General features: G+C 39.2%; 1 pseudogene across 1 annotated transcript in view; it reads left to right on the plus strand.

The window, feature by feature from the left end:
• Positions 1 to 4,335: 4,335 nt before the first annotated feature.
• The window catches only part of LOC149252440 (magnesium transporter MRS2-4 pseudogene), an 87,761-nt pseudogene continuing 70,431 nt past the window's right edge, over positions 4,336 to 21,665 (plus strand). The window contains exon 1 of the transcript XR_016265458.1: positions 4,336 to 4,841. The product of XR_016265458.1 is annotated as a magnesium transporter MRS2-4 pseudogene (transcript). The remainder of the gene's footprint in view (positions 4,842 to 21,665) is intronic.

Consider the following 21,665-nt stretch of genomic DNA (forward strand, 5'->3'; position numbering starts at 1 on the left):
AAGACTGGGCTCCCCATATCAACCCTTAGGTTTGTTCTGAACTATCAACTAATTCTAAAAGAGACAAATCCTCCATGACACCTCAGAGGACAAAAATCCGTTGGGGCAAAAACATTGCTAGTCATTTCAATATTAAGGAAGCATACATCTACATAGCTGAGCATGATCAAATCCAACCAAACCCCAAATGGAATTCAATTTGGGACAAAAGACATTGGCCAAATATTTCTATTTTCCTCTTGCTTGTCATGCATAGGAAGATTCTAACGTGGGAAAATCTCTGAAAAAAGGCTTTATTGGACCCTCCAAATGCCAACTTTGTCAGCAAGAGGAAGAAACTTCAAACCATCTCTTGAATGAATGTCTCTATGCGACCAAACTTTGGGATTGGGTTTACTTAATCTTTAAAGTATCAGATCGGGATCCCTCTTCCATCCTCAACACCATCTCTAACTGGCACTCTTCCTTCTCCTCCCATCCTCTAGTGAACGTGCCATGGAATCTCATCCCAGGTATGGTTTGTTGGGCACTCTGGAAGGAACGTAACACTAGAATTTTCCAGGGCATTTCATCTCAGGAGGAAATCACCTTATCTAAGCTCAAGAGTTCCATTCTAGAGTCAATGGCCTCCTCCACTCTTCAGAACACCAACGGCCCTCCCAACAACTCAGATGTGAGAATTCTCTCCTTGCTAGATCTCCACTAGGTTAATGCCCCTGAGGTTACCTCTTTTACCAGAAAAGGAGATCAGAATGACAAATGGAAGCCCCCAGAGCTGGGTAATATTAAGCTTAATTACAACAGGGCTACTACAGGTAACTCAGGCCTGGATGTTTTCAGAGGAGTCTTCAGGAATGCACACGGGGAAATTCTATGGATTTACGAGGGTAATATTGGTTCATCAACTAATAACGCAGGAGAACTTCATGCTTTGGAACACAATATAACCATCGCAAAAATAAAAAATCTAAGCCCTTTGATCATGGAAGGGGATTCAACTCTTGCCACTCAGGTCTGTAAAAAGCTCCAGCAGGGTATTGAAGTGGCCAAGGTCTCGGATAATTGGCGCTTAAATAAAATTATGCAAAGAATTAAAAATAACATAGACAACATGGAAGGATTACATTTCCAAGCCATCCGAAGGAATGGTAACAAGCTTGTGGACAAGTTAGCCAACTAGGGCACAACAGCGACCCTACAACTAAGATCCAGGTCATGGCATGATCTAAAAGAAAGCGATCTCCGTCAGCATTGTGAAGCTATCAATGTCAAGGATGACCAGAATAATGAACAGTAATTTTTCAAGAATCCTGAGTCACATCAAGGTTGGATCAATGTATTTGGAGGGGGATGGTACTGATGCGTACATGCCTAGCGCCGTCCTCAGTATGACAATTGTGCTGGATAATCCGCCCTCAACCCCTCTCTCCTACAAGGACACTACCCTTATGTCCCTTAAGCCCGGTGAGGTACACTCTCCACCTCCTAATCCCTACCTCCCACGCCTCTCCTTCTCTCCCCTTCCCTCAGCTTCGTGCCCCTCGAAACCCTCCTGCCCCTATTTATTCCCCCTTACCGCTCTCTTCCCTCTCATTCCCTCTATTCTCTGGCCCTTCTGTCTTTCCCTTGTTCTTTGTCTGTTTTGGCTCTCTCATTCCTCTGCCTTCCTCATGGCCCCAAAGCACTGCTCCAGCCTGACTCCTAGTTAGGGGTGCGAGCACAACAGAGCGATATCTCGTTGGGATTCCTTGGGTTCTCCCTCCATTACTCGCGCTGAGTCCTCCGTGAGGCATGCAACTCTTAATTATGTGGCAGTTGTTAACCCGGAGACCCAAGAGTGCATAGCCAGTCTCAAAACTCAAGCTAGAGCTCTTCGCAGAGCTATCCCCTCGGAGGACATCGATGCGGACTTCAGATGGATACTGGACCCGAGCCTCACAATAGCGAGAGAGAACCTTTACGTGCGTACACTTGAGATTTGGTGGCAGATGAAGACCATTATGGGTTTGGCTCTGCAATAGCAGGAGGATTGCTCAAAGGTGGTCGAAAGAAAAATTGATAGCCTTATGAAAAAATTTGTGATCTTTGTAGATGCGGTTCACCACTGCCGCTTCATAACTCATGATTCCCTGCAATATATTGTTATCAAGAAGAAATCTATAGCTAAGGTCCACTTGCCCACCGACGGTTCACCAAGCATAAAGAAAGAGATGGATGGTGCCTCCTCCAGCCGCCTGTACACCACTGCGCCACAGGAGGGGAGCACACAGGAACAACCCATTAGTCTGGACGACGACCCGACCACTACCAATCTGGAATGAACGCAGAACATTCTCTTTTGTCCTATATCCCCCGCGAATGCTAGACCACAACTGAGTATGCGGTCACGGAAATAAAGCTCCCCGACAATGTCTATCTAGTCGTGACTCAGTGCTTTGATCTCCTTTTTGAGTCCTCAACAAATCGGGTTTTTGATTGTTTCTTGGATACTGATCTCTGTAACTCCCATAGTACTCAGAACCCAAATTTTGTTAAGTCACAATGTAGCTTGATCAATTCAAAAGCTAGAACATACAATGTTGTTGGCTCTTGTGTCAGTGACTTTGTCCTGCACAACCCAACCTTTGTAATTACCCTCTTTTTACAGTAACATATTCTATCTTATTTAAGAAAAAAAATGTGAGAGTTGATTCATACCTTTTAAAGTTCAATAATTAAATGAAGCGGCAGGTAACGCTAGTTATGGGGCCTTGTTTGTTATGGCATCATTAGCTTGCCTCACTTATATTAGGAAAAATCATGACTAATGTTGGGATTATTATTTGTGATTATTTAAAATGGTGAGGAGAGGAATGAGGTTCAATTAATATTTTTTAAAATATTTAATAATAATTTTAGTTAAATTTATGAAAATATGTAATAATAAAAAACATTTTATGGATTATTTTATAATTTATTTTTCATTTATGTAATGTTGTTGAATATTTTTATTTTGGAATTTCATTTCATATTTAATATTTTGTTTTGTAATTAGAGAAATTAATAATTACACTGGGCTCATACTTTAATGATATAGGGTAATTCTAACCACCACTACTGTGACTACTAGGTGCTCATGACTACCCCTATCATGGACATTGGTAAATCAAAGAGTGTTTTAACAAATACACCCTATCTCCAACTAGTCTACATACCGAGAACTACTTTTTTAGGACATGTAGGTGAGCATTGTTCCACTTATGTATGCATAGGCCATGCAACCATTTTTTTGCTATAGTCTTTATGGGTGCAACCACACATTTGACAATTATGTTAAGGTTCCAATGGTTTTTATGCTAGGTTCTCATAAGATTTAAATTTTACTCAATGATGAAAAGCTTCTCATTTTCCACCATTTGATCTGACCCCTAGACCATATTAATACTTTTAATACTCCATTTTACAACACATTTTTGGTAAACATTAACCTTATGAATTTTAATAATGATATTGATTAATTAATAAAAATAAGTAATAATAATATTGATTAATTAATAAAAATAATTTTTCAGCAATTTTAAAATATAGTTGTTATTCATATAATACCAATCAAGATCCATCTTAATTAAGGATCTACCAAATATTAAAAAGGATCAAATTTCTTTTCATTTAAAAAAATTACATATCGATAAAATTGATTCCTCTAGATACTTAATATATCCATAATTAAAATAAACATAAACTAATTTAATTATTAATTATAATTATAAATATAATAATTAATTTTATATTTATATTATATTTTTATATAATTTAACTTCATCAGAATATTCAACAGTAGATTATATCTCTATCATACTAACCTTGAATAGTGTCTCAACACAAATATTAAATATATTTATAATAACATTTAATTATAATAAAATTCCTTTTCATTTCTGGATAGTTTTACGTATATTTATTTTAAAATACATATGTCATATAAATTCTTTGAATACTACAAAGATGCCTTTACCATAATAATAATAATAATAAAAACTCTTAACAAACGTAACGTATCCTAACACTAACCCATAAATGATTTAAACTTCTTAACTGTGTTTATCCAGTGACAAGTCTGTATTTTATGCTAGTGTGTATTTGCACATGCCTGCTGCCATCACGAGCTCCCACGATTCAGAGAATCACTCTCAATCTCTACCAAGACGTCAGTGTTTTTGGTTTTTCCTTTTGCCATGGATATAATATCTGAAAAAATTATCTTGTTTCAAGCTGAGCGAACACAGGCATTTACTGGTTCATGCCTCATATAGTTCAGGCTCCACAGAATTAATGGTATAATGATTCAGGCTGGTCAACGCTTAGTAGGCATTTTCTGGTTCATCATTCATTCAGCTTGAATCATGATAAATATTAATTCAGGCTGGTCAACGCTTAGTAGGCATTTTCTGGTTCATCATTCATTCAGCTTGAATCATGATAAATATTAATTCTGTAAAGCTTTGAATCATTGTAATGTCAATTCCGTGGCTTGGTTTTCCATCGGATTTGAATTTGTTGAGAAATGGGGAAGTCCCTGCTGAAGAGGATAAAAGGAGCATATACCGCCATTGAGAGGAGTCCACGGGCAGAGCTTAGCCTTCAGTCCTCCATTGAGAGGAGTCCACGGGCAGAGCTTAGCCTTCGGTCCTCCGGTAGGTCGAAGAGGAAGCGGGGCTCTCGGCTATGGATGCGTTTTGATGCAGCAGGGACGTCAGAGTTGCTTGAATGCGATAAACAAACGATAATGAAGCGCGTCTCCATTCCTAAAAGGGATTTGGGGATTTTGGGCCCTATTTTCTCCCATTCATCAAACATTCTCGGTAAGCTTCAACCATACTTTAATCTGGTCATTATTTTTTCTCTGTGAGAATTCAATTGATAGATTTGGATACTAGAGGTGGATTTATAGTGTAAACAAATTTGGATTATGCTCCCACGGATTTTGAAATTTAGGCTACCAGAGGTTATGGTTAAACACATAATTGCTTTTGTAGCCAACATTATTAACTCGGCCATCAGGATCATGAACTATCTCTTTGATCGCTTCTAGCTGGCCCTAAAATGTCAAACACCACAAGCATCCTGCCTACCCGGGCAAAATGATCTTCAAAGGGTGAACCATTGAAGTTAAGCACGTTGGCTTAAACGCTTACCATAAGGGCACTTTTTAGGTGCATCATGAACTATCTCTGTAATCGCTTCTAGCTGGCCATAAAATGTCAAACACCACAAGCAGCCTGCCTACCTGGGCAAAATGATCTTCAAAGGGTGAACCATTGAAGTTAAACAGGTTGGGTTAAACTGTTACCACAAGGGCACTTTTTAGGTGAATCATTTTCAAGAGGCTAACTGTTATTTTAAGTATTTTTTTGTTAAGTTGTATAAGCATATTTACAATTTGAGTGGGTTTAATGGTTACTAATATGTGTTTTGTTATAAGTGGCTATTGATTTAAATCTAGACGGGTTAGAGTATGCACACTTCTATTGATTTTAGCAATTAAATCTTTGTGTGGAACCAAGTCTATTTCATACACCAATTTGATGTCTAATAGTGACTAGTTCAAACTATCAAATCCCAAAAAGACTAAAATATTTTAACAATCAAATTTCTGTATAGAAACACGTCCCTTATCCTACAAACAAAACATTTCATATACCAATTTAGTATCTAACCTAATTATAACCTTAAAAATAAAATTATTATATTATTTTTATTATAATAATCCAAAAATAAAACCTTTCTCAATTCCTTCATTCCTTCTTTGTATCTGTAAAATGATCAAGTCTTTTATAAATAATTAATCCCACCAGTCATCACCAATGAACCATGACCTGACCAATAAACTATAAGTTTTATCACCATAACAATATTGTTTCATTATAGTACAGTGATATGTGGTTTGACGGTAAGTCTACTTGGGTGAAGCCTGGGAGACCGAAGTTCAAATCTCATTGAGTACATTGGCCTTCTCTAGAGAAGCATATTCCCCACCCTCGCCTTGGCGGCTTGAGAGTCTTGCTTTGCTAAAACTATAGGATCTTAGTATATCCGACTTGCAGGTAATTGGATGTACTCTTGGTGTTATAGAGACAACTCCTATGATTGATCCTAGGTCTCCCATAGATTAGGACTGGGAGTTACAGATTCACCATGTGTCAAAAAAAAACAATACTATTCCATTATAATCATCCAAAACAAGGACGTTTGCTCATTACTTCTTCATACCTATAAGACCATTAAACCTTTGTAAGTGCCCTCACAAACCATCGCTACTAAACCATGACCCATCTCCTTTGTCAACATTCAGTATAATTAACCATGACTAATCAAGTTGAAATTTATTCATTAGCAAAAATAGCAGAGGATCTACTTTAAACATTACATTGAAGCTTCTATCGACATATAAGTCATTTAGTTTAACATATCCTTATTAGCCACAGTGAAATGGGTTAAAGCACTCCCCCTTTCATTACCCTGGCAGATAGGTCAGATGACCTAATTGGTAGATTTTGGAGCTTCCTCCTGTTCTTTTATCCATTTCAAAATATTTTCTAGTGCAAGGTGCTTGAAGAGGCGGGATTAAAAAATGACATGGCTTATTAATATTAATAAGATTTAAAAAAAAAAAAATTATTACAATTAATTTTTTCAATTAAAAAATTAGATAACTATTAATTTTTTTAAAACATTTATACTATTTTATGATATTAATACTAAAATGTATTAATTTAATATTAAGTATTATATAAATATAATAATAATTTCAATTTCAACTTAAAATATATATATATATATATAATAATAAAATCAAAATTAAATTTAAAATTAAGTTATATTATTTTTTTTAATAATTTTATTTAATGCTATTAATCATGGTTTTTAATATGGTATTTTATGTTAAATCTTTTAAATATTTAACAATCTACATATTATTTAACAATTTACATATTTATTTATTTATTTATATTGATATTTAATATATTTTAAACTAAAATTTATTTAACGCTATATATATATATATATATATTTTGATATTTAATATATTTGAAATTAAAATAGATTTATATTAATATGTCTTTATTAACTTTTTAATAAAAAAATATTTTATTTAATCAAAGAAATTACTAAATTTGTTATTATATGTGAATTAAATGATTTATTTTTCAAAAGAATGACTCAATTATCTTAAAATTTATTGGCAGAAGTTACTAAATCTACTTTACCTTTGCCTGTGATTTATAGAATTAAGGTCATTCCATGAGGGTTTGTTATTTTCTCTTAGTTCCTTGATGAGGATTTTCAAAATCTTATTTTTTTTCCAAGTTAGGCTAAGTATTAGTATAGATTGATCTTAACAAAGAATCTACCAAGTGCTGAGAGGGATCAAATTTCATTATATGCAAACCCCTTTTTAGAATGCAAAACTTCATCAAGAGATTTAATCTCTTTTAGTGCTTGATAAATCTGTGATTTGGATGGATCTATAATGGTTTTATGTCTCTCTCTATATATAGACCATGTGTAATTTTTCACTGTTTAAGTTGAATAATTTATTATTATTATTATTTTATATTAAAAATTGAATGAATTACAAATTTATCTCTTAAAAAATAACTAAATTATTTTACCTTTAATTACATTTTCCTTTTTAAAAAAAAAACCATATTACGGGATCACCAATGAGGTGGCAATGTCGGAATTGCGCTTCTGATGTGTGATGCTTCCTCTGCTAGGGTTACCGAATAATCCCGTCGTCCCTCTCCTTTGTGCCCTCGGCTTCTCTAGCCTTCGACGCCTGATCTCCTCTCCATGGCCCTACCGTCTGGAGGGGTGGGCTCTGCCCCCCCTCCCTCATCAGATCCCTCTCCTGACAAGCCAGTAAATGCAGAAGTTCGAGTCGGTCAAAGCCTTGACCCAACTGATGGCCCTCATTCAGATCCGGTTACAGACAACAATGGAAATGCTGCTGTAGGTCAAACAACAGCCATAGACAAAGGAACATACTAGAACAACTCGACGTCACGGCCAAAAGCGTTCTCTACAACATGCATCCCCAAGTCTGCAGAGAGAATAAAAATAGATCTTCCCAGTGATCGTATCAACGCCCAAATCCAATACATGAGTGATCATGCACTCATAGGTAAGTTCCTCGGATTCTAGCCAATTGAAAAGGCCTTGTATGGATGGATAGCCTCCAAATGGAAGCCTAAGCGTCAAGTCTCCCTACAGCTAGGCCCCAAAGGTTTTTTCACGGCTATCTTCAATTGCCTGGAAGACAAAACCCGCATCTTCGAAGGAGGTCCGTATTTCTTCAACTCTACAGGCCTATATCTCCGAGAATGGAAAGCGAGGTTCGATCCAGACAAAGAGGACTTCACCTGGGCTCTCGTATGGATACACTTGTATTCTCTTCCCGTGGAATATTGGAACAAGGAGACTTTAAAGGACATTGGCAACAACCTAGGAGTCTTCATAAAAGTCGTTGAGGAAACCAAATACCGAAGATACACATCCTATGCCAGGATCTGTGTACACATGCATCTAACCAAAGAACTCACAGATTCGGTAAGTTTATTTCATGATGATTATGAATGGGTACAAACATTAGACTACGAGCACATTCCTTTTCGCTGCAGAAAGTGCCATGAGCATGGCCATATTTTCAGGGATTGCCCTCTGAATCTTCAGTCGAAAGCATCCACATCAGAGACAAATAAAGACGCTGAAGGATTCACGAGAGTTCCTAGCCGTAGAAAGCAAACCAAGAAACCTCCAGTTGCTCCAGAAGATCCCAAGAAACCTGAAACTCGGAATAGCTTTGGAATCTTGTCCTCTCCAATCTTCATGGAGGACCATACTCTCATCCTGCCTTCAGATCCTTCCTCTTCCACCCCTGTGCCTCCCCCCAAATCCCTCAGCTCCGCCCTCTAAGTCCGCTCCAATCAACACTCCCGCCTCAACCTCTACTGACAAAAATCTCGCTCCAGAAACATCCATACCATCTTTCGCCATGGAGATTGACGCTTCTCTAGCCCACAACATTAATCAAAGGTCCGATGAGGAGGAACAGGACAAACCATCACTCATGGAGGAGGGACCACAAAGTGAAGATCTAGGAGGTCTGGACCTACTCAAACTGGAAGCAGCGTGTCGATAGAAAGATTTTAGTGATATTCCCCCAAGGGAGATCGAAAAACTTGAAGGAGTTTTGATCAGAGCATAGCAAAACAAATATCTTGGCATTCAGGCAGGTAGTCCTTGGGATAGTAAAAAAAATTTGAAAGACACGGAAAAATGAGGGTGCAAAACATATTTGTAGAGGACTATCATTATTGGAGAAATGCTCGTGGATTCTGGAGAATTCCCCAAGCTAACCAAGTTCTTTAAAGCTCTTCCCCACGGTTCCTCATGAAGCTAATCTCATGGAATCTGTGAGGGCTTAACAGCCCTACAAAACATAGAATTTTAAAAAACATGATTCAGCAAGAAAGGCCTACATTAGTCTTTCTACAAGAAACCAAAAGCAATAGCACTGTATTGGAGAAAATTCTAAACAAAGTTTGGACAGGTTGTCGCTCAGTCTTTGTGGATGCATCAGGCGCTTCTCAAGGGATGGACATCTTATGGAACCCTCAAATTCTCTCCCTTCAAGATTTCCATGCCTCTCAGTTCTTCATTCAAACCACTTTCCACCTCATTGGTACCAATATCCATGGTCTTCTCACTAATGTGTATTTTGCTCAAGATCTTCAAAAAAAGCTGGATTTGCTGAACACTCTCACAGCTCTCAGCTCTAGCAGAATCCATCCCCTATGGATAAGTGGTGGTGACTTCAACATCATTACAGCGCTGGAGGAAAAATCCGAAGGTCGAGCAAGACTGGAAGGGGACAACATTGGCTTCAAAGACTTCATATCTAGGAATCAACTCATGGATCTTCAGACCTCAAACGGTATGTTTACATGGACCAATAGCTTCCAGACTTGATCGTTTCCTCTTGTGAGACAATGCCATTCATTTGGGTAGAGATTTCCATGCTTCCATTTTGCCTCAAGCAGGCTCAGATCACTGGCCTATAATGCTTCAGTGGTCGCGTCTAGAGTCAAAGAGCAACAGACCTTTCCACTTCGAATCCTTCTCATTCTCTCATCCCAATTTCAAAGATGTAGTAATAGCTGCCTGGAAATCCTTCACTCCCCCCGCAGGAGCCAAGATGTTTCAATTTCAACAAAAGTTAAAATACCTTAAGCAAGTGCTGAAAACTTGGAATCGCACTTAGTTTGGCAACATATTCGATCAAAGGAAAGCGCTGGAGCAGCAAATGAACACTCTGCAATAATGTATCATATCAGAGGGTTGAACGAAGGATTATGCACTACAAGAGCAGGTACTCCTTAATCAGAGTGAAACGCGTAGGCAGCAAGAAGAGACTCTCTAGCGACAAAAATCCAGGATCAGATGGCTCAAGGACGGGGAGAAAAATACTAAGTTCTTTCATAGGTCAACCATTCAAAGGAGAATGCACAACAACATTGCATTCATCAACAATCAACAAGGGGAGCACCTGAAGGTGCATGAAGACATAGTACAGGAATTCCAAGAACACTTTCAAGACACTCTTAGAGACCTGTCGAGTAGCAGAAATCAAGCCATACAAACTATAGTGTAGCACATTCATAAAATCATTAATGAGGATCACAACAATGGGCTTCTCCAGCCTATCTCCATGCAGGAAGTGGAGGACGCAATGGCCCAGCTCAAGGATGGTAAGGCGCCCAACCCTCACGGACTCACAACCAACTTCTTTCATGCTTTCTGGGAACATATCAAAACAGAGGTCTGGGAGCTCGTGGATGAATCACGATCGATGCAATGGGTTCTACCTTCCCTAAATACGACCTTCATAGCGCTCATTCCTAAAATGGAAGATTCCAAGAATCCTGATAAATTTAGGTCGGTTGCATTATGCAATGTCATCTACAAGCTTATATCTAAAGTAGTGGCAAATAGACTCAAACCTCTTCTCCCTCTCCTTATCTCGCCAGAGCAGACATGATATGTAGAAGGGTGCCAGATTCTGGATGGTATCATTCTCTCCCACGAAGTGATCCACTCACTCAAGATATTGAAAAAACCAAGTATGATTCTCAGACTAGATCTCTCTAAAGCTTTCGACAAACTCAGCTGGACCTATATTAAACACATCTTATTAGCATTCGGCTTCAATGCCACCTGGACACGATGGATCATGAATCTCATTTCCTCCCCCTGCTTCTCCATCCTACTCAATGGATCCCCATCCCCTCCTTTTCATCCTTCTCAGGGTATTCGTCAAGGAGATCCTCTTTCCCCATTCATTTTTGTTCTCATGGCTGAAGGGTTAAGCCGCCTTCTTCATTCTTCTACTGCTTCACACTCTTTAAAGGGCATTTCACTACATGGCCAATCCCCCATTACTCACCGACAGTTTGTTGACAATAATATGCTTTTTGGCTATCCTTCAGTACAAGAAGCCTCTACCTTCAAACACCTGCTAAATCTTTTCTCAGACGCCTTTGGCACATCCATCAATGCCTCCAAATCTCAACTCTTTTTCTTCCATACTCCCATTCTCACTCAAAGGAATATAGCCTAGATTCTGGGCTTTTCGATAGCCAAGCTTCCTTCGAAATATTTGGGGGCTCCCCTGTTTGACTCTGCCATCAAACATGCCACCTGGAGGACCCTCCTTGACAACTTAGAAGCCAGGCTTTCCTCCTGGACCTACCGCTCTCTCAACATTGCAAGCAGAATCATCCTCATCAAATCTGTCCTCCAAGCCATGCCTCTATACCTGTTCTCAATCTTGGCTGCCCCGAAATGGGTTCTCAAGAACATTTGCAATGTTCAAAGAATTTTCTTTGGCACTCCTCAGGCCACAATAGAAAATGGGCCCTGGTTAAATGGTCGGAGGTTTGTCTCCCGAAATCATTTGGGGGATTAGGCCTAAGGGACCCCCTCCACAGCAACAACATCATGGGGGTGCGTATATGGTGGAATTGGCTCTCCAAACTGCTTACTCCCTGGGGTCGTCTATGGCAAGCCAAATACGCTCCAGGCAGTCCTGTGGAGGAGCTAATCCGATTCTCATCTATCACTCTTGGCTCACTAATCTGGAACGCTGCCAAAATTCATAGCACCTTCATTCAAGTGCACAGCTTTTGGTAAATCCGCTCAGGCAACACTGCAAGATTCTGGGAAGATTCCTGGCAACAACTTCCCAAACTTGCCTCTCTTTCTCACAAACCCAAGTGGCAAATAACCATGCAACAAAATGAGCAAATCTATGTACATCAATTCTGGCAACAACATTCTTCCCATGGATTTCAGCTTTGGAGATCAGCGAATACATGGCAAGCCAACTAGCAGGAGGAAACCTATGATGAGATTGACAACGTGCTCAAACTCAGGAAAATCAAACTATGAGATCAGAAAGATCGTTTGAGATGGGGATACACTACCAAGGGACTGTTCACTACTCAGGAAGCTTATCAAATCCTTTATCAACCTCTACAGATTATAAAAGATCCACTTTGGGACCAAGTCTGGCAACCAAACATTTGGCCTAAGGTTTCTACCTTCCTTTGGCTTCTAAGAAAACAAAGGATCCTTACTTGGGATAACTTGCAAAAGCGTGGACTTGTCGGGCCATCCAGATGCTCCAACTACAATATACATTCAGAGAACATTAATCATCTCTTGGACACTTGCCCATTAGTAGCTCAATTGTGGGAAAGAGAAACTCAGTGCAATAGAAGATCAGGCAGAAAAGAGGGAGACACAGTAAACACCATCAGAAATTGGCTTCGGAACCCTTTCCAAAGTCCTCTTCTTAATACCCTCTGGCACCTCCTTCCAGGCTTCATTTAATGGATCATTTGGAAGGAAAGAAACAACAAGATCTTCAAAAATCATAATTTGCCTCTTGATACCCTTTGGTTTCTTCTCAAGAAGAATCTTCAAGAAAATTTGGCTCTTAAACGATGGCAAGATTCAGATATGCCAGTCCTACCCCAGGAGCATCTCATTCTTGCCAATTGGAACCTTGATCTCACCTCTATAGATCATATCAAACCCAGCACCTCCATTCACTCTGAGTCAGCTCATTTTTGGTCACCTCCTGCCATCCACCCTTACAAGTTAAACTTTGATGGTGTGGCTAAGGGCAATCTAGGGCCGGCTGGCTATGGAGGCATCTTTAGAAACGTGGCAGGCTCAGTTTTGCATATTTATCATGGAACATTAGGCAAAGACACCAACAATGCTACCGAGCTAGAAATCTTATGGCAGGGTCTATTCATAGCAGAAACCAAAAATTTTCTCCCTCTGCAGGTTGAAGGTGATTCTCAAATCCTTATAGAGGTTGTAATCAGGCTACAATCAAGATCCTCAGCTACAAAAATAGCTTCGAGTTGGAGGCTCCTAAGAAGATTGGAACAAATTGAAGAATGGCTCAAAATTCCTCGCAGCATATCCTTCAAGCACATCTGGCGTACAGCTAATAAGGCAGCAGACAAACTGGCTAATCAAGGGCCGATAAACAGCTCCCATTTTTCTCTGGCCCACTGAACAATTCCTATGATTCACAAATCAAGAGATACTGCACCCTCCTGGTGCAACAAGATCTATCCCACCCAGATGCGGGTGTATAAAATGGTGTATAGCTTGACGACAGCATGGGAGGGAGGCACGTGGCCCTTCACCAACGCCAGCTGGCCTCGCATGAGGATTGAATTAATGAATCAGGACTTCAAATTAATTGCTGCATTAACGCAACACACCACCACCCTCCCGTTCAACAGTATAATGGTAATGGCACTTTGTTTGTTCTTCATTCTAGATCCTTCCTTGTGCTTAAGTTGTTCCAGCAAGAATGTCGCTCCTAGCTCTCGAGAAAGATTAGTCCACTGTCTAGCTCGGGTTCATAATGCTGCCATTCATCAGTGCATCGATCTTCCTTTTAATCCATCCTGCACCTTCCTCTGCAGCTCCCTTTCTATCTCCTCCATTGCTATTTGTTCCGCTCCTCCTACCATCCTCAAAATGCCCATAACTCAGTCTGGGATGAGCTGCAGGAGAGGCAGCTCCTGTGGTCATGTCCCCCGCCAGCCATCCTCCACAACCTCTGAGCCTTCGTCGGATGCTTCGGAATTCAGCTTTAATGGATACCCTACAACTAGAAGTGGTCGTGGCAGAGGAAGAGGGCAAATTATCACTGAAGCTTGCTCTTACCACTCCCAATCCCACATGGCACACTTTCGCTTCCCCTGCTCCTTAGGCAATTCTTCCTTCATTGCGTCCGTCACCATTGAGCTGAGTGAAGATGTTGTGGGTTCAGGAGCTGTTGGTTCGGAGGCAGTTGGTCCAGGCGCTCCCTTGGAGCCGACAACAGCAGACAAGAATGCTTCCACGCAAACTGAGACTACTCAGCGAAAGGATCCAGGTGGCCCAGCAAATCAGCAAAGTACCATTCACGCCGGTCCTAGCGCTCCGGCAGAGGGTGGCTCTTTAGGCAAAAAAGGTCATTCCTCTGAGTCTGAAGATTCTGACCAATTCGACTACCACATCATCGAGGAATCACCTCCTACCTCGCTTAATGATTGAACAGGTCCGCACCTTATGTTTTTGCTCCGCTGTGGTAAGAAGATGTCCTATCCTCTCAGAACCCAAAGTCATTTCTTGTCTCACAATTATCAATATCAAGTCTTTTGCTAATATTGACTCGTTGATTTCCCCTGCGTGGGCGGCCCTCTCCAGTTTTTTGGTCACTGTCATAACCACTGTCTTACAGTCTCTGTCCTCCTGGATTTTGTATTGGGTCAATAGGTTTATAGGTCCTCATTCGGTCATGGAAAGGCTGCACAGTTTTGAGCTTTTGTCTAGTTCCAAACACTCTATCCCAAATTTCAGTTACAGTTTCAAGACACATCAAGTCTCAAAGCAAGTCACTATGAAGGATTTATGGTTAGGTTCTCAAGTGATTTTTTGTAAGCATGCCTTCTTTGAGGCTAGAACTCTCGAGGCCTCTGCCTCTCTGTAATTATATTATGTATCAATATAGGAGTAGCCAAATTCAGAAGAAAAAAAATTACATTTTCCTTTTGGATACTAAAATGTTTTACTAAAGTCAACTTTAACACATATACACACACATTATCTATATATAAACAAAAAGAATATATATATATATATATATATATATATATATATATATATATATGAGTTAATGTGGATATTTGAACAATTTATTGGAGTTTTATATTGAAATATTTATAAAAGAAATAGAAGTTTTTCTAAATTTTAATTACTCCATGATTTATTTCTATAAAGTTATATAAAGTTATATTATTTAACATAAATATGGAAATATTTTATTTATAACTCCAAAAGTGAAAATGAAATACCTTTGCCACAATTTTTCACACTGGATTATAATATTAATAATGAACCATTTGAGCACAATGATTATTGTTTTTTTTGTAATGGTTTTAATTAAAACTAACAAAATATGTATAATTATTTGCATTTTTACTATAGCATACATTTTTTTTAATTTAAAATAATTTTTTTAAGGGAAACTTGTCAACTTCGAATTGAGCACAGACAAAATTACACATTGCCCTCATTTTGAGCAGTAGAATGAGCCTCTCGGCTTAATTAGCCTTGTTGTTGGATGGAATATAATGATTTTCTTGTGAAAATTTCAAACTGGAATGTTATTGCAACAACTAATATTATTTTTCCTAATTGTTAATTAATTAACAATTTATCTGTTATGACAAATATCGAAATAAATACACTGCAACATTCATAAGTAAAGTTATGTGGAAAAATAATGCGATGGAAGCTGAGAAATGCTAGCACACACATATAAAATTAATGCAATTATTTTTGGAAAAAAGTCCCCGGAAAAACCCAAATTGGGAAAACTGGTGCAACAACTGAGGATTTTATTATTATGCAGCAATGAGAAATTCTTAGTACAACTCGATGCCGAAATCTGGCAATCCTACAGAGAAAAAAATATTGGCAAAAATCTAGTGAGGAATTTCCTCACCCCAAAAGCAGTCCCTGACACCTTCAAAAACTCGGTCCTCTAACCCTTTGTGTTAGTCTTTGTGCTGATCCACGCAGCATGCTTGACATCAAGCCTCTCACTAGTCTCTGATGAAGTTGTTCTGGCCTTTTTTCACTGGAAAGATTGTTCTCTGTCACTCTGTGACTCCTTCCCGGCTTCTGGAACTGAAGTCGCATTTCCCTCTCAGCAAATCGAACTTGCCTCTAGAATTTTCCGCACTACCCCTGCGTCAGCTTCTCTATGGCTCTTCTGCCTCTTTGCAAATGCACTCACTAGATCTGGAATACTTCCTCCAACCTCACTGTCTTTGTCCCTCTCACACTATTTCAATCTTTAGCTCTCTCCAGCAACTGACTACTGCTACTCTAGAAATTGATCTACTAAGAAATCGAACGGATCAAGTTTCCTCTTCATCACCACCTCGACCTCCTCTTATAATCCTCTGTTGGAGCACCAACGACCAAGATTAAAACTTAATCAATGACTAGGATCATCTCTGAATTGATATGCATGAGTTTCTAGATGATTAACTATATCCCATAAGTTTAGACTTAGGAAATATTTAAAAACTGGTTAATAATCTAATTAAGTAATTTCTAGGTGGCATTTCCATAAACGATTTCCAGGTTTTTGAGATCTCATGTATTCTAGCGTTTCCATCAAATTTCATGGCTAGAGCACATCCGATGCTACAAAAACTAACAATCCCTCTTAGTGAGGAATGTGTTCTAATGCCGCACTCCTGCTGCAACACCCTGCCTCTGCATCATCTCCTGATATACGCTACATCTATGCTGCTACTGACACTGCCATACTGTTGCCAAAACTGCATCTGCACTACAACTCCCTCTCATCTATTGTTGCTGCAAGTGCAACATTTATAATTGAAAAACATCAAAAACACTGAATCAACTGTGATCAGTGTGATGCATCTGTCTCCAGAGTCTTTGACTACTACTCACATCTAGACTACCACTAAAGGATCCACATTGTTGTTGACTCTGCACTGTGACATCTGCACTGCTGCCAACTTTGCATTGCGCTCCCCAGCATCTGACTGCTACTATAATTTTCAATTGTCACTCGGTTTCTAACTGCAACAACTTCCACTGATCCATCCTGCTACTGAATACTGTGGGCCCCCGTAGCCAAGTAATGATCCATGTTATGGAATCCTCAAGGATCTTGCCTAACTGTAGCACTTTGGGGCTACAACAACAAGTCACCCCACCTCACTCTTGGAGGTATATCGGAAAATATAAGGAAGTCTTCCTCTAGCCTGGAGGAAAACCTATCACTCTTTGTTGAAGCTGCCTATTGGTCTTGCTTCTCCTCCTTGTCCTTCTTCCTGAGAGGACACTGGGTACTGTAGTGAGCGAGCTCACCACACATGAAGCATTTGAACTTTTCCAGGGCCTTTTTCTTCCTTATCTGTTCTCCCTGCCCTTGTCTAGGACCCTTTGATGCTAGGGTCACATTCTCCTCTTCCTTCATCCTCTTCGATTTGCTGCTACTATTCTCGATGGACCTCTTTAGCAAAGCTTGTGTGAACTCTTCCTACTACAAATTGACTGACATTCTATCCCAACCTGGTAGCCTATCTCTGTCCAATATGGTTTGGACAAAGACTTGTCAATCCTTTGAGATGTTATTGAGTGCCAATCTCACTAGCTCCGTGGGTTGAGGCGCTGCCCCAACAGCTGACAGGTGGTCTCAGAACTCCTGAAATCTTGTAAGGAAGGGGTCTATGGCTTCCCCTTTCTGCATCCGGATGAGTCTCAATTTCTCTTCTAGGTTCATCTTCCGCTGCTCGAAAGTACCCTGGTACAATGTGGAGAGAGCATCCCACATCTATTTGGCAATATCTTTGCCAGCTATATGTGAAACAACATCATCCCAGCCTCCATCCAAGATCAATCGCTTCACCCGCACCATCTCTTTCTTGTATTCTTTATGTTGATCTACATTTGTGGGAATTGCGACTACAACATCAATGTAGGCTTTCAAGCCATATTCATCTAGAAGGAAGGACATCCTTTCCTTCTAGATGACGTAGTCGGAAGCTCCATCCAACCTATCCTGATCATGAAGCCCTACTATGGCCATGTCAATGAACTATTGAAAACTTCCTCTTTCCTTTTGCTCGACTGATGCTCTGCCACTCACACTCCCTTTTGGAGTGAGAAGATATCCTCACAACTTCTGTCGATCTGCAAGCAAAATCGAACTTCTTGAGACTAGAAGTTCCCTGAGGAAAATTTTCCTTCTATGCGTGCTCTTCTCTCTTCCACCCCAACATTGGCTCTACTCTAGCGAACTGCTATAAAAACCTTTACATCTAGCTAGAGAACTACTCAACGAAATGATTGAGTTGCTCCCTTTGCCTCTAGAATCAATCGATCTAGAAGGATCGAATTTTTCTGCCTCCCTCTCAGAAAAATCGATCTTCCTCAAGCAACTTGGCCCCCTGGCAAAATATTGCGCTTCCCTTGGAAATTTTGGCCTACTTCCCTTGCTGAGTAGCGAAATTCCTTTCCTTCATTTCTGAGCTCTCCAGCTGATCACTTGTGCTATGATACCATGTGAAAATTTCAAACTAGAACCCTATTGCAACAACTGATAATATTTCTCCTAATTGTTAATTAATTAACAATTATCTACTATGGAAAATATCGAAATAAATACACTGAAACCTTCAGAAATAAAATAATGCGGAAAAATAATGCACTGGAAACTGAGAAATGATAGCGCACACATAAAATTTAAAACGATTATTTTTGGACAAAAATCCTCGGAAAAACCTAACTTGGTAAAATCAGTGCAACAACTAAGGTTTTTATTATTATGCAGTACTGAGAAATTTTGAGTACAATTGGATGCTGAAATCTAGCAATCCTACAGAGAAAAAAATACAGGCAAAAATCTAGTGAGGAATTTCCTCACCTCACAAGCAATCCCTGACATAACCTTCCTTCAGAAACTTGACCCTCTAACCCTCTGCGTCAGCCTCTGTACAACCTGCTTGATGTGAAGCCTCTAATTGGTCTCTGATGAAGTCATTTTGCCCTCTACTAGCTGGAAAGATGCTTATCTGACACTCAGGGACTCCTTCCCGACCTCTGGAACTGAAGACGTCTTTCCCTCTCAACAAATCGAACTTGCCTCTAGAATTTGTCGTGCTACCCCTACGTCAACTTCTCTGTGGCTCTTTTGCCTCTCTGCAAATGCACTCACTAGGTCTGGAATGCTTCCTTCTAGCCTCACTATCTTTGCCCCTCTCACACTACTTCAATCTCTAGCTCTCTCTGGAAACTGACTGTTGCTACTCTAGAAATCGATCTGCTAAGAAATCAAACTGCTCAAGTGTCCTCTCCATCACCACATCGACCTCCTCTCATAATCCTCTTTTGGAGCACCAACAACCAAGATTAAAACTTAATCAATGGCTAGGATCATCTCTAGATTGATCTGTGTGAGTTCTAGATGATTCTCACCTTATCTCAATTAATACTGATTAATTAACCATATTCCCTAAGTTTATACTTAGGAAATATTTAAAAACTAGTTAATAATCTAATTAAGTCATTTCTAGGTGGTTTCCAAAAACAATTTCTAGGTTCTGGAGATCTCATGTATTCTAGTCTCTCCACCAAATTTTGTGGCTAGAACACATCCGATGCTACAAAAACTAACATTTCCCACCTATATAATGTTGTCACATTGATGTTGGATGGAAGAATGATCTGCCCACCTATAGAAAATTGTCACTAGATTATGTGAGGCTCAGTTGGGTCCAGACACCCCATGGGACATATTTTATCCCCCACTAGTGGCTCGGACCGTCAACCACTCCTGTGAGATTTGAACCAATACCCTGATGGGGACTAAACCTCACCCAAGCTAACTAATCTACACCTCATGGCGGAGGACTTTTAAATCTTAACTCAAGCATAGATTTTGTGAGATTATGACAAGGAACCAAAAAATATAAAGTTGATTTCTACAGAGATAACAAAACTTGTACCAGGAAAATTAATTGAAGGAAATCAACTAGTAAAGTAGAAAAAATCCACTTGATCATTCGATAGAAATTTATTCCTACAATTGGGAGGGAGTTGCAATCGTTTCTTATGAAAATTATTATTTAACATATTTCCAATAGTTTATCCTTAAAATCCAAGATTTCGATTCCCATCCAATTTTTTTTATTATTAAGTTACACTATCTTAAAGCCTTATGATGTTACTAGGATTTAGTTAACTATGCCACCTTTTGAAAGGTTCTTTAACTCTTTTGTATCAATCACTTACTCTATGTTAAACATCAATACTTTTGCTCCTTGAATTTTTAGGGAAGATATTAATCCAATCCTGAGCCTTTGCTCCAATGTATCTTTAGTTTTCCTCATGAATGCTTCTCGATAATTTCATGTTTTATATTACAAGATTGGGATTGTTACAAAATTACTAGTATATCTTCCAAGTTTTGTTAGGGAGTGGGTTAAATTTATTTATTTATTTTTCCATAGGAAAAAAACGTAATTTTTATTAATAGAATAATAATTACATTTTGTAGACACACAACATGTGTATGCAAGTAGCCACAAAAAGAGTAAGACAAAACTTAAAAGTATAGTAAAATGACGGATAGGGTCTTTTGTCAGGCTAAGAACCACTGAGCATAACATAGAAAAAAAGCACAACTAAAGAGTAAATATTATGGTGACAACTAAATCTAGCTTTTTCTTTTTTACTTTTCCTTTTATGCACTTTTTGCCACCCATCTAGATTTGGTTCGACAGGAACCAAAGCCAATTCATGTCCTAGTGGGGGGACTTCTTTATTAGAATCTGAGATTTTAGAGATATGAGCTCCTTTTTCACCCCCAATTTCGTCCTAAGATGGAGAGTCCTCTAGCTACATTCCATTCTGATGTATGGTCATTGTCCCTAGTTGAACAATAGTTTCATCTTTCGACATGTCTCCCTGATGAGCCATATCCTTCATTTCATCCTTTCCAGGGTGGATTTCCTTGTTATCTTCTTCTTCATCCTTAGAAGGATATTGTTCTATGAACTGCCATCCTCTTGGTCTGTTAGGCCACCTCTTCTTCTTCTCAGGATTCTTCTTTGCATGAGTACATGTTTTTTGTAGATAACCTATTTGAAAACATATGCGACATCGGAATGTTGTGTTCTCATAGTCAAGGACTTATGTCTAATGAAATTTGTTATGTTCCAATATTATATGACCTAGGATCCCTTTGCTAAGATCAATCTCCACACATATTCTGGCATATGTGAAGATTTCATTCTTTATTTGTCCTGAAGCTATTTTTTTATATTTTCCCAGTGTGTTTCCAATGCCTTCAAGGACATTATGATGCAAAAATGGAAGGGGTAGGTTTGGAAACCTCACCCATATTAGCATGGTAGGAACCACCATAGTATTGGCATCAAACTTAGGAAACCATAAGGTGATGAACAAATCGAATCTACCCCAAAACCAAGGCCATTCATTTAGAA

The sequence above is a fragment of the Pinus tabuliformis genome, chromosome 7 (assembly GCF_031772625.1).
Source record: "Pinus tabuliformis cultivar Carrire ecotype Pingquan chromosome 7, CPIR1, whole genome shotgun sequence".
In the NCBI taxonomy this organism is placed as follows: Eukaryota; Viridiplantae; Streptophyta; class Pinopsida; order Pinales; family Pinaceae; genus Pinus; species Pinus tabuliformis.